Below are 13584 nucleotides of genomic sequence, written 5' to 3' on the forward strand. Positions count from 1 at the left end.
AAAAGAGTGTAAGCCCCACTTGTGGGGTCGAATACACACCGAGCATATACATGACCTGTCTACCACTAGAGGAGGATGTTGCCATTAACAGCTTGCATGCAACCTATTAAGTACTCGTCCCTCCCACTGCGAAGAAGTCAATCCTCCATGGGAGGGGCCTAACACTAACTAAATCCTAACCTATGTATATGCATAGCCTGGGTGCGGCTAATCAAATAAAATCGAAAATTGCGCAAAAGGTGGATCAGCGCAACACCAGGCCGCCTCCGATTGGCCTCCATCAGAGATGCGCTGAGCCCCCCCAGGAACTACAAACGCACTTTGAACCCAAACAGAAGCTCTGCATATACACCAAAAGCATGGCTGTTAAGTGGGAGCAGCTGACCAGAAACGAATTACATTAGTACATAGCAAGGAAATGAGCAGCGCTACTTAAAAACAGACTAGTGCCTACCTGCAAAAGAGTGTAAGCCCCACTTGTGGGGTCGAATACACACCGAGCATACACATGACCTGTCTACCACTAGTGTTGGGCGAACACCCAGATGTTCGGCATGTTCGGCCCGAACGCCGAACTCAATGGAAGTCAATGGGACCCTCGAACATGCCCATTTTGGGGGCCCTATGGGGTCGCAGGCATAAGGGGGGAGCATGCCCCGATCGCGGAGGGGTCGGAAATTCCCCCCACCCCCTCCGCTAGCGCTCCCCCCTCTGCCCGCTTCCCCATAAAAAAAGTTTGAGGCAAGTTAAATAGTACTTGGTGGCTGGCCTGGCACTGGCAGTGGAGTGAGGAGGAGGAGGAGTCCGAGTAGCAGAGTGACGCGTTGAGGCCGGGCAGCGGGCGGTTCAGCGGTAGTACCCTTGTGGTACTTCCGCCCTTTCTCTGACCTCACGTCCTCTACGTGATGACGCATATGAGGGTACGCGTGACGCGTACCCTCGTATGCAGAGGACGTGAGGTCAGAGAAAGGGCGGAAGTACCACAAGGGTACTACCGCTGAACCGCCCGCTGCCTGGCCTCAACGCGTCACTCTGCTACTCGGACTCCTCCTCCTCCTCACTCCACTGCCAGCGCCAGCCACCAAGTACTATTTAACTTGCCTTAAACTTTTGTATGGGGAAGCGGGCAGAGGGGGGAGCGCTAGCGGAGGGGGTGGGGGGAATTTCCGACCCCCCCCCCCCCGCGATCGGGGCATGCTCCCCCCTTATGCCTGCGACCCCATAGGGGGGCCGTATTGCGGCATGTTCGGGCGAACAGGGCCCTGTTCGGCCGAACAGGGGCCCTGTTCGGCGGCCCTGTTCGGCGGCCATTCAGTAGTTCGGGACGAACCCGAACTTAAAAGGCCGAACACCATCAGGTGTTCGGCCGAACTCGAACATCACCCGAATAGAGTTGGGCCGAACGGTTCGCCTGCGAACGGTTCCATGCGAACTTCAGTGGTTCGCGTTCGCGTCCCGCAGGCGAACCTTTGCGGAAGTTCGGTTCGCCCCATAATGCACATGGAGGGTCAACTTTGACCCTCTACATCACAGTCAGCAGGCCCAGTGTAGCCAATTAGGCTACACTAGCCCCTGGAGCCCCAGCCCCCCTTATATAAGGCAGGCAGCGGCGGCCATTACGGTCACTCGTGTGCTGCCTGCGTTAGTGAGAGTAGGGCGAGCTGCTGCAGACTGTCTCTCAGGGAAAGATTAGTTAGGCTTAACTTGTTCCTGTCTGGCTGCATACCTGTTCTGTGAACCCACCACTGCATACCTGTGCTGTGAACCCACCACTGCATACCTGTGCTGTGAACCCACCACTGCATACCTGTGCTGTGAACCCACCACTGCATACCTGTGCTGTGAACCCACCACTGCATACCTGTTCAGTGAACCCACCACTGCATACCTGTTCTGTGAACCTGCCACTGCATACCTGTTCTGTTCAGTGGACCCGCCACTGTATACCTGTTCATTGAACCCACCACTGCATACCTGTGCTGTGAACCCACCACTGCATACCTGTTCTGTGAACCCACCACTGCATACCTGTTCAGTGAACCCGCCACTGCATACCTGTTCTGTTCAGTGGACCCGCCACTGTATACCTGTTCAGTGAACCCGCCACTGCATACCTGTTCTGTTCAGTGGACCCGCCACTGTATACCTGTTCAGTGAACCCGCCACTGCATACCTGTTGTGTTCAGTGAACCTGCCACTGCATACCTGTTCTGTGAACCCGCCACTGTATACCTGTTCTGTTTAGTGAACCCGCCACTGTATACCTGTTCTGTTTAGTGAACCCGCCACTGCATACCTGTTCTGTTCAGTGGACCCGCCACTGTATACCTGTTCAGTGAACCCGCCACTGCATACCTGTTGTGTTCAGTGAACCTGCCACTGCATACCTGTTCTGTGAACCCGCCACTGTATACCTGTTCTGTTTAGTGAACCCGCCACTGTATACCTGTTCTGTTTAGTGAACCCGCCACTGTATACCTGTTCTGTTCAGTGGACCCGCCACTGTATACCTGTTCAGTGAACCCGCCACTGCATACCTGTTGTGTTCAGTGAACCTGCCACTGCATACCTGTTCTGTGAACCCGCCACTGTATACCTGTTCTGTTTAGTGAACCCGCCACTGTATACCTGTTCTGTTTAGTGAACCCGCCACTGCATACCTGTTCTGTTCAGTGGACCCGCCACTGTATACCTGTTCAGTGAACCCGCCACTGCATACCTGTTCTGTTTAGTGAACCCGCCACTGTATACCTGTTCTGTTTAGTGAACCCGCCACTGCATACCTGTTCTGTTCAGTGGACCCACCACTGTATACCTGTTCAGTGAACCCGCCACTGTATACCTGTTCTGTTTAGTGAACCCGCCACTGCATACCTGTTCTGTTCAGTGGACCCGCCACTGTATACCTGTTCAGTGAACCCGCCACTGTATACCTGTTCTGTTTAGTGAACCCGCCACTGCATACCTGTTCTGTTCAGTGGACCCGCCACTGTATACCTGTTCAGTGAACCCGCCACTGCATACCTGTTGTGTTCAGTGAACCTGCCACTGCATACCTGTTCTGTGAACCCGCCACTGTATACCTGTTCTGTTTAGTGAACCCGCCACTGTATACCTGTTCTGTTTAGTGAACCCGCCACTGCATACCTGTTCTGTTCAGTGGACCCGCCACTGTATACCTGTTCAGTGAACCCGCCACTGCATACCTGTTGTGTTCAGGGAACCTGCCACTGCATACCTGTTCTGTGAACCCGCCACTGTATACCTGTTCTGTTTAGTGAACCCGCCACTGTATACCTGTTCTGTTTAGTGAACCTGCCACTGCATACCTGTTCTGTTCAGTGGACCCGCCACTGTATACCTGTTCAGTGAACCCGCCACTGCATACCTGTTGTGTTCAGTGAACCTGCCACTGCATACCTGTTCTGTGAACCCGCCACTGTATACCTGTTCTGTTTAGTGAACCCACCGCATCAGTGCGCATACCTGTGCAGTTAAGTGAACCCACCTACCTACGTGAGTGCACGCAGTGTGATATACCACTCCGTGCATACCCGATATGGACAAAACAGGTAGAGGAAGAGGTAGTGCCAGAGCCAGAGGAAGGCCACCCGGCAGGTCTGCGCGAGGTCGTGTAAATGTAATTTCGTGTGGACCTGGCCCACAGTACAGTGCTCGGAAGAAGGCACGTCCCATCACCTGTCAAGATTGTCAGGACGTGGTTGAGTATTTAGCGACACAGAACACCTCATCTTGCTCAGCCACCAGCGCTACTACTAGCACCACTTCCGCTGCATTTGACACTTCGCAAGAATTATTTAGTGTTGAAATCACTGATGCACAGCCATTGTTGTTACAGCCAGATGAATTTTCACCAGCTAATACGTCTGAGTTACGCGGCAACACTATGGATGTAACGTGTCAGGAGGATGAAGGACCTACTCATGGTGCAAGTTTGGATTTGTCTGAGGCAAGCGAAGCTGGGCAGGATGACTACGATGATGACGGTAATAGGGATCCTCTGTATGTTCCCAATAGAGGAGATGAAGAGGGGGACAGTTCAGAGGGGGAGTCAGAGAGTAGTAGGAGGAGAGAAGTTGCTGAAAGAAGCTGGGGCAGCTCTTCGTCAGAAACAGCTGGTGGCAGAGTCCGGCATCATGTATCGCCACCTATGTACAGCCAGCCAACTTGCCCTTCAGCATCAGCTGCTGAGGTCCCCATAGTGCCCACATCCCAGGGTGGCTCAGCGGTGTGGACATTTTTTAATGTGTGTGCCTCAGATCGGACCAAAGCCATCTGTTCGCTCTGCCAACAAAAATTGAGCCGTGGAAAGGCCAACACTCACGTAGGGACAAGTGCCTTACGAAGGCACCTGGAGAAAAGGCACAAACAGCAATGGGATGGCCACCTGAGCAAAAGCAGCAGCAGCACACAAAAGCAAAGCCACCCTCCTTCTCCTCTTCCTCCTCCATCAGGTGCATTATCTGCTTCTGCCGCTTTCTCCCTTCCACCTTCACAGGCACCCTCCTCCACTCCGCCTCTGCCCTTGAGCGGTTCCTGCTCCTCTGCCCACAGCAGCAGTCAGGTGTCCGTGAAGGAAATGTTTGAGCGGAAGAAGCCAATTTCGGCCAGTCACCCCCTTGCCCGGCGTCTGACAGCTGGCGTGGCGGAACTGTTAGCTCGGCAGCTGTTACCATACCGGCTGGTGGACTCTGAGGCCTTCCGTAAATTTGTGGCCATCGGAACACCGCAGTGGAAGATGCCAGGCCGCACTTATTTTTCGAGAAAGGCCATACCCCAACTGCACCGTGAAGTTGAGAGGCAAGTGGTGTCATCTCTGGCAAAGAGCGTTGGGTCAAGGGTACACCTGACCACGGATGCCTGGTCTGCCAAGCACGGGCAGGGCCGCTACATTACCTACACAGCCCATTGGGTGAACCTGGTGGTGAACGATGGCAAGCAGGGCGCAGCGGACCAAATTGTGACACCTCCACGGCTTGCAGGCAGGCCTCCTGCCACTTCCTCTCCTCCTGCTACATGCTCTTCGCTGTCCTCCTCCTCCTTGGCTGAGTGGCAGTTCTCCTCTCCAGCTACACAGCCCCAGCTCCGCAGGGCCTACGCTGCATGCCAGGTACGACGCTGTCACGCCATCTTAGACATGTCTTGTCTCAAAGCGGAGAGTCACACTGGAGCAGCTCTCCTGGCTGCTCTTAAGAAACAGGTGGATGAGTGGCTGACCCCGCACCACCTGGAGATAGGCAACGTGGTGTGCGACAACGGCAGCAATCTGCTTGCCGCTTTGCATATGGGGAAGCTGACACACATACCCTGCATGGCACATGTCATGAATCTAGTGGTTCAAAGATTTGTGGCAAAGTACCCTGGCTTAGCGAATGTCCTGAAGCAGGCCAGGAAGTTCTGTGGGCATTTGAGGCGGTCTTACACAGCCACGGCACGCTTTGCGGAAATTCAGCGCAAAAACAACATGCCGGTGAGACGCCTCATTTGCGATAGCCCGACTCGCTGGAACTCGACCCTGCTCATGTTCTCCCGCCTGCTAGAACAGAAGAAAGCCGTGACCCAGTACCTCTACAACTACAGTAGAATGAAACAGTCTGGGAAGATGGGGATGTTCTGGCCCGACAACTGGACACTGATGGAAAATGCATGCTGGCTCATGCGGCCGTTTGAGGAGGTGACCAACCTGGTGAGCCGCAGTGAGGGCACCATCAGCGACTTAATTCCCTACGCTTACTTCTTGGAGCGTGCTGTGCGTAGAGTGGCGGATGAAGCTGTGAATGAGCGTGACCAGGAACCGTTACGGCAGGAACAGGCATGGGACCAATTTTCATCAGACCCAGCTGTTTCCTCAACACCTGCGGCAGCACAGAGGGGGGAGGAGGAGGAAGAAGAGAAGTCGTGTGCAGAAGACGAATCAGACTCAGAGGATGATGAGCAAGGTGTTTCTTTGGGGGAGGAGGAGGAGGAGGGGACAGCGGCAGGAGAACAACCTCAGCAGGCATCGCAAGGGGCTTGTGCTACTCAACCTTCCCGTGGTATTGTTCGCGGCTGGGGGGAGGAGGTTGACTTACCTGACGTCACTGAGGAAGAGCAAGAGGAGATGGAGGGTACTGGATCCGACTTTGTGCAGATGTCGTCTTTTATGCTGTCCTGCCTGTTGAGGGACCCCCGTATAAAAAACCTCAAGGGGAATGAGCTGTACTGGGTGGCCACACTACTAGACCCTCGGTACAGGCACAAAGTGGCGGACCTGTTACCAACTCACCGGAAGGTGGAAAGGATGCAGCACATGCAGAACAAGCTGTCAACTATGCTTTACAATGCCTTTAAGGGTGATGTGACGGCACAACGCCAGCAAGGTACCACTGCCACTAATCCTCCTCCCGTGTCCACGCAGTCAAAGACAGGAAGCTCCAGCGACCTCATGGTGATGTCGGACATGCGGACGTTCTTTAGTCCAACGCCTCGCCGTAGCCCTTCCGGATCCACCCTCCACCAACGCCTGGAACGGCAGGTAGCCGACTACCTGGCCTTAAGTGTGGATGTAGACACTGCTGTGAACAGCGATGAGGAACCCTTGAACTACTGGGTGCGCAGGCTTGACCTGTGGCGAGAGCTGTCCCAATTTGCCATCCAACTTCTCTCCTGCCCTGCCGCAAGCGTCCTGTCAGAAAGGACCTTCAGCGCAGCTGGAGGCATTGTCACAGAGAAGAGAAGTCGCCTAAGTCACAAAAGTGTTAAGTACCTCACCTTTATCAAAATGAATGAGGCATGGATCCCGGAGGGCTGCTGCCCGCCCCAAGACTAAGTCAGTCCCCGCACACACAGCATCTCTGCCTGCACGCCGTGTGACTGGCTGCCTGGCCTGCCCCAAGAAGACTAAGTCGCTCCCAGTCCCTCCACACAGCATGTCTGCCTGCAGGCCGCTTGACTACCTTCTCCGCCACCACCAACAGGGTCCGGGACTCCAGGCGGATTGCTGAATTTTTTAGGCCGCTGCTAGCAGCGGCCGCTGTAATAATTTTTCTGGTGCGTGTACATGACTGCCTAATTTTTCTGGCTGCACTGCGGGCAGCTGCAACAACAAAAGAAAAGGCATGTACATGCGCCCATTCCCCTTCGTGATCATTACCTTGCCGTGGTGAAGGGGCTTGTGTATCACAATGAAGCAATGACCGGCGCCTAGATGAGTGTCTCGGGGGGCACACCCACGATAATAAGGTCGTTGCCTCATTGTGGTCAGACCAAATTTGATCAGCTGGACAGTCACTGTTCTGTCATTCAGCTACATCAGCCAGGCGACCATATGGGCTGTAAAGCCACCAAAACCTGCACTCTCGCCATGGTGCGCACCAGTCCAGCACGGCCGTCACTACACAAACAGCTGTTTGCGCTGCGTTACACGGTGAGTTTGGTGTGTCAGTGTGAAGCAGTACCTTAATTACACTACCTGATTGATGTATACACATGCAAGATGTTTGAAAGCACTTTAGGCCTGTCATTTAGCATTCAATGTGATTTCTGCCCTTAAAACGCTGCTTTGCGTCAAATCCAGATTTTTCCCGGGGACTTTTGGCATGTATCCCACTCCGCCATGCCCCCCTCCAGGTGTTAGACCCCTTGAAACATCTTTTCCATCACTTTTGTGGCCAGCATAATTATTTTTTTTGTTCAAAGTTCGCATCCCCATTGAAGTCTATTGCGGTTCGCGAACTTTAACGCGAACCGAACCTTCCGCGGAAGTTCGCGAACCAGGTTCGCGAACCTAAAATCGGAGGTTCGGCCCAACACCCGAACAGGGTGATGTTCTGCAGAACCCGAACAGTGGCGAACACTGTTCGCCCAACACTATCTACCACTGGAGGAGGATACACATGCTCGGTGTGTATTCGACCCCACAAGTGGGGCTTACACTCTTTTGTAGGTAGGCACTAGTCAGTTTTTAAGTAGCGCTGCTCATTTCCTTGCTATGTACTAATGTAATTCGTTTCTGGTCAGCTGCTCCCACTTAACAGCCATGCTTTTGGTGTATATGCAGAGCTTCTGTTTGGGTTCAAGGTGCGTTTGTAGTTCCTGGGGGGCTCAGCGCATCTCTGATGGAGGCCAATCGGAGGCGGCCTGGTGTTGCGCTCATCCACCTTTTGCGCAATTTTCAATTTTTGATTTTATTTGATTAGCCGCACCCAGGCTATGCATATACATAGGTTAGGATTTAGTTAGTGTTAGGCCCCTCCCATGGAGGATTGACTTCTTCGCAGTGGGAGGGACGAGTACTTAATAGGTTGCATGCAAGCTGTTAATGGAAACCAACATCCTCCTCTAGTGGTAGACAGGTCTTGTGTATGCTCGGTGTGTATTCGACCCCACAAGTGGGGCTTACACTCTTTTGCAGGTAGGCACTAGTCTGTTTTTAAGTAGCGCTGCTCATTTCCTTGCTATGTACTAATGTAATTCGTTTCTGGTCAGCTGCTCCCACTTAACAGCCATGCTTTTGGTGTATATGCAGAGCTTCTGTTTGGGTTCAAGGTGCGTTTGTAGTTCCTGGGGGGGCTCAGCGCATCTCTGATGGAGGCCAATCGGAGGCGGCCTGGTGTTGCGCTGATCCACCTTTTGCGCAATTTTCAATTTTATTTGATTAGCCGCACCCAGGCTATGCATATACGTAGTTAGGATTTAGTTAGTGTTAGGCCCCTCCCATGGAGGATTGACTTCTTCGCAGTGAGAGGGACGAGTACTTAATAGGTTGCATGCAAGCTGTTAATGGAAACCAACATCCTCCTCTAGTGGTAGACAGGTCATGTGTATGCTCGGTGTGTATTCGACCCCACAAGTGGGGCTTACACTCTTTTGCAGGTAGGCACTAGTCTGTTTTTAAGTAGCGCTGCTCATTTCCTTGCTATGTACTAATGTAATTCGTTTCTGGTCAGCTGCTCCCACTTAACAGCCATGCTTTTGGTGTATATGCAGAGCTTCTGTTTGGGTTCAAGGTGCGTTTGTAGTTCCTGGGGGGCTCAGCGCATCTCTGATGGAGGCCAATCGGAGGCGGCCTGGTGTTGCGCTGATCCATCTTTTGCGCAATTTTCAATTTTCGATTTTATTTGATTAGCCGCACCCAGGCTATGCATATACATAGGTTAGGATTTAGTTAGTGTTAGGCCCCTCCCATGGAGGATTGACTTCTTCGCAGTGGGAGGGACGAGTACTTAATAGGTTGCATGCAAGCTGTTAATGGAAACCAACATCCTCCTCTAGTGGTAGACAGGTCATGTGTATGCTCGGTGTGTATTTGACCCCACAAGTGGGGCTTACACTCTTTTGCAGGTAGGCACTAGTCTGTTTTTAAGTAGCACTGCTCATTTCCTTGCTATGTACTAATGTAATTCGTTTCTGGTCAGCTGCTCCCACTTAACAGCCATGCTTTTGGTGTATATGCAGAGCTTCTGTTTGGGTTCAAGGTGCGTTTGTAGTTCCTGGGGGGCTCAGCGCATCTCTGATGGAGGCCAATCGGAGGCAGCCTGGTGTTGCTCTGATCCATCTTTTGCGCAATTTTCAATTTTCGATTTTATTTGATTAGCCGCACCCAGGCTATGCATATACATAGGTTAGGATTTAGTTAGTGTTAGGCCCCTCCCATGGAGGATTGACTTCTTCGCAGTGGGAGGGACGAGTACTTAATAGGTTGCATGCAAGCTGTTAATGGAAACCAACATCCTCCTCTAGTGGTAGACAGGTCATGTGTATGCTCAGTGTGTATTCGACCCCACAAGTTGGGCTTACACTCTTTTGCAGGATGGCACTAGTCTGTTTTTAAGTAGCGCTGCTCATTTCCTTGCTATGTACTAATGTAATTCGTTTCTGGTCAGCTGCTCCCACTTAACAGCCATGCTTTTGGTGTATATGCAGAGCTTCTGTTTGGGTTCAAGGTGCGTTTGTAGTTCCTGGGGGGCTCAGCGCATCTCTGATGGAGGCCAATCGGAGGCGGCCTGGTGTTGCGCTCATCCACCTTTTGCGCAATTTTCAATTTTTGATTTTATTTGATTAGCCGCACCCAGGCTATGCATATACATAGGTTAGGATTTAGTTAGTGTTAGGCCCCTCCCATGGAGGATTGACTTCTTCGCAGTGGGAGGGACGAGTACTTAATAGGTTGCATGCAAGCTGTTAATGGAAACCAACATCCTCCTCTAGTGGTAGACAGGTCTTGTGTATGCTCGGTGTGTATTCGACCCCACAAGTGGGGCTTACACTCTTTTGCAGGTAGGCACTAGTCTGTTTTTAAGTAGCGCTGCTCATTTCCTTGCTATGTACTAATGTAATTCGTTTCTGGTCAGCTGCTCCCACTTAACAGCCATGCTTTTGGTGTATATGCAGAGCTTCTGTTTGGGTTCAAGGTGCGTTTGTAGTTCCTGGGGGGGCTCAGCGCATCTCTGATGGAGGCCAATCGGAGGCGGCCTGGTGTTGCGCTGATCCACCTTTTGCGCAACTTTCAATTTTATTTGATTAGCCGCACCCAGGCTATGCATATACGTAGTTAGGATTTAGTTAGTGTTAGGCCCCTCCCATGGAGGATTGACTTCTTCGCAGTGAGAGGGACGAGTACTTAATAGGTTGCATGCAAGCTGTTAATGGAAACCAACATCCTCCTCTAGTGGTAGACAGGTCATGTGTATGCTCGGTGTGTATTCGACCCCACAAGTGGGGCTTACACTCTTTTGCAGGTAGGCACTAGTCTGTTTTTAAGTAGCGCTGCTCATTTCCTTGCTATGTACTAATGTAATTCGTTTCTGGTCAGCTGCTCCCACTTAACAGCCATGCTTTTGGTGTATATGCAGAGCTTCTGTTTGGGTTCAAGGTGCGTTTGTAGTTCCTGGGGGGCTCAGCGCATCTCTGATGGAGGCCAATCGGAGGCGGCCTGGTGTTGCGCTGATCCATCTTTTGCGCAATTTTCAATTTTCGATTTTATTTGATTAGCCGCACCCAGGCTATGCATATACATAGGTTAGGATTTAGTTAGTGTTAGGCCCCTCCCATGGAGGATTGACTTCTTCGCAGTGGGAGGGACGAGTACTTAATAGGTTGCATGCAAGCTGTTAATGGAAACCAACATCCTCCTCTAGTGGTAGACAGGTCATGTGTATGCTCGGTGTGTATTTGACCCCACAAGTGGGGCTTACACTCTTTTGCAGGTAGGCACTAGTCTGTTTTTAAGTAGCACTGCTCATTTCCTTGCTATGTACTAATGTAATTCGTTTCTGGTCAGCTGCTCCCACTTAACAGCCATGCTTTTGGTGTATATGCAGAGCTTCTGTTTGGGTTCAAGGTGCGTTTGTAGTTCCTGGGGGGCTCAGCGCATCTCTGATGGAGGCCAATCGGAGGCAGCCTGGTGTTGCTCTGATCCATCTTTTGCGCAATTTTCAATTTTCGATTTTATTTGATTAGCCGCACCCAGGCTATGCATATACATAGGTTAGGATTTAGTTAGTGTTAGGCCCCTCCCATGGAGGATTGACTTCTTCGCAGTGGGAGGGACGAGTACTTAATAGGTTGCATGCAAGCTGTTAATGGAAACCAACATCCTCCTCTAGTGGTAGACAGGTCATGTGTATGCTCAGTGTGTATTCGACCCCACAAGTTGGGCTTACACTCTTTTGCAGGTAGGCACTAGTCTGTTTTTAAGTAGCGCTGCTCATTTCCTTGCTATGTACTAATGTAATTCGTTTCTGGTCAGCTGCTCCCACTTAACAGCCATGCTTTTGGTGTATATGCAGAGCTTCTGTTTGGGTTCAAGGTGCGTTTGTAGTTCCTGGGGGGGCTCAGCGCATCTCTGATGGAGGCCAATCGGAGGCGGCCTGGTGTTGCGCTGATCCACCCTTTGCGCAATTTTCAATTTTCGATTTTATTTGATTAGCCGCACCCAGGCTATGCATATACGTAGGTTAGGATTTAGTTAGTGTTAGGCCCCTCCCATGGAGGATTGACTTCTTCGCAGTGGGAGGGACGAGTACTTAATAGGTTGCATGCAAGCTGTTAATGGAAACCAACATCCTCCTCTAGTGGTAGACAGGTCATGTGTATGCTCGGTGTGTATTCGACCCCACAAGTGTGGCTTACACTCTTTTGCAGGTAGGCACTAGTCTGTTTTTAAGTAGCGCTGCTCATTTCCTTGCTATGTACTAATGTAATTCGTTTCTGGTCAGCTGCTCCCACTTAACAGCCATGCTTTTGGTGTATATGCAGAGCTTCTGTTTGGGTTCAAGGTGCGTTTGTAGTTCCTGGGGGGGGCTCAGCGCATCTCTGATGGAGGCCAATCGGAGGCGGCCTGGTGTTGCGCTGATCCACCTTTTGCGCAATTTTCAATTTTCGATTTTATTTGATTAGCCGCACCCAAGCTATGCATATACATAGGTTAGGATTTAGTTAGTGTTAGGCCCCTCCCATGGAGGATTGACTTCTTCGCAGTGGGAGGGACGAGTACTTAATAGGTTGCATGCAAGCTGTTAATGGAAACCAACATCCTCCTCTAGTGGTAGACAGGTCATGTGTATGCTCGGTGTGTATTCGACCCCACAAGTGGGGCTTACACTCTTTTGCAGATAGGCACTAGTCTGTTTTTAAGTAGCGCTGCTCATTTCCTTGCTATGTACTAATGTAATTCGTTTCTGGTCAGCTGCTCCCACTTAAAGTGACTCTGTAACAAAAATTACAACGTTTTTTCTACCATCCTACAAGTTCCTAAACCTATTGTAATGTGTTCTGGCTCACTGCAGCTCTTTCTACTATAACCATCTCTGTAATAAATCAATGTATCTTTCCCCTGTCAGACTTGTCGGCCTGTGTCTGGAAGGCTGCCAAGTTCTTCAGTGTTGAACTGTTCCTCTATGCACACTCCAGTGTGTGTTTTATTTACATAAGCCAGCAGCTTCTCTGCTATCTTATCAGTGATAGAAGAGAGCTGGATAAAAATCCTCCTCTGGAGGCTGTGAAAGGAGCTGGTCTGTCACATACTGAGGAATTAACGACATAGGCACAGGCAGAGCTGTCTGCAGGAAGCCTGTAATGTTCAGTGCATGAGAGAAGCTGGGGACAGAAGGTAAACACACACAAGTGATCTCTTGAGATTCAGAAGTAAGGCTGTATACAGCCTGCTTGTGTATGGATGTATTTTCTATGTGTGGACATACTGTACATCAACCTACTTCCTGTTTTGGTGGCCATTTTGTTTGTTTATAAACAAACTTTTTAAAACTGTTTTTGACTACTTTTAATGCGGTGAGAAGCGGTGAAATTGTGACAGAGGGTAATAGGAGATGTCCCCTAACACACTGGTATGTTTACTTTTGTGCGATTTTAACAATACAGATTCTCTTTAGCAGCCATGCTTTTGGTGTATATGCAGAGCTTCTGTTTGGGTTCAAGGTGCGTTTGTAGTTCCTGGGGGGGCTCAGCGCATCTCTGATGGAGGCCAATCGGAGGTGGCCTGGTGTTGCGTTGATCCACCTTTTGCGCAATTTTCAATTTTCGATTTTATTTGATTAGCCGCACCCAGGCTATGCATATACATAG

This window comes from Hyperolius riggenbachi, chromosome 8 (genome assembly GCF_040937935.1).
Source record: "Hyperolius riggenbachi isolate aHypRig1 chromosome 8, aHypRig1.pri, whole genome shotgun sequence".
Classification (NCBI taxonomy): domain Eukaryota; kingdom Metazoa; phylum Chordata; class Amphibia; order Anura; family Hyperoliidae; genus Hyperolius; species Hyperolius riggenbachi.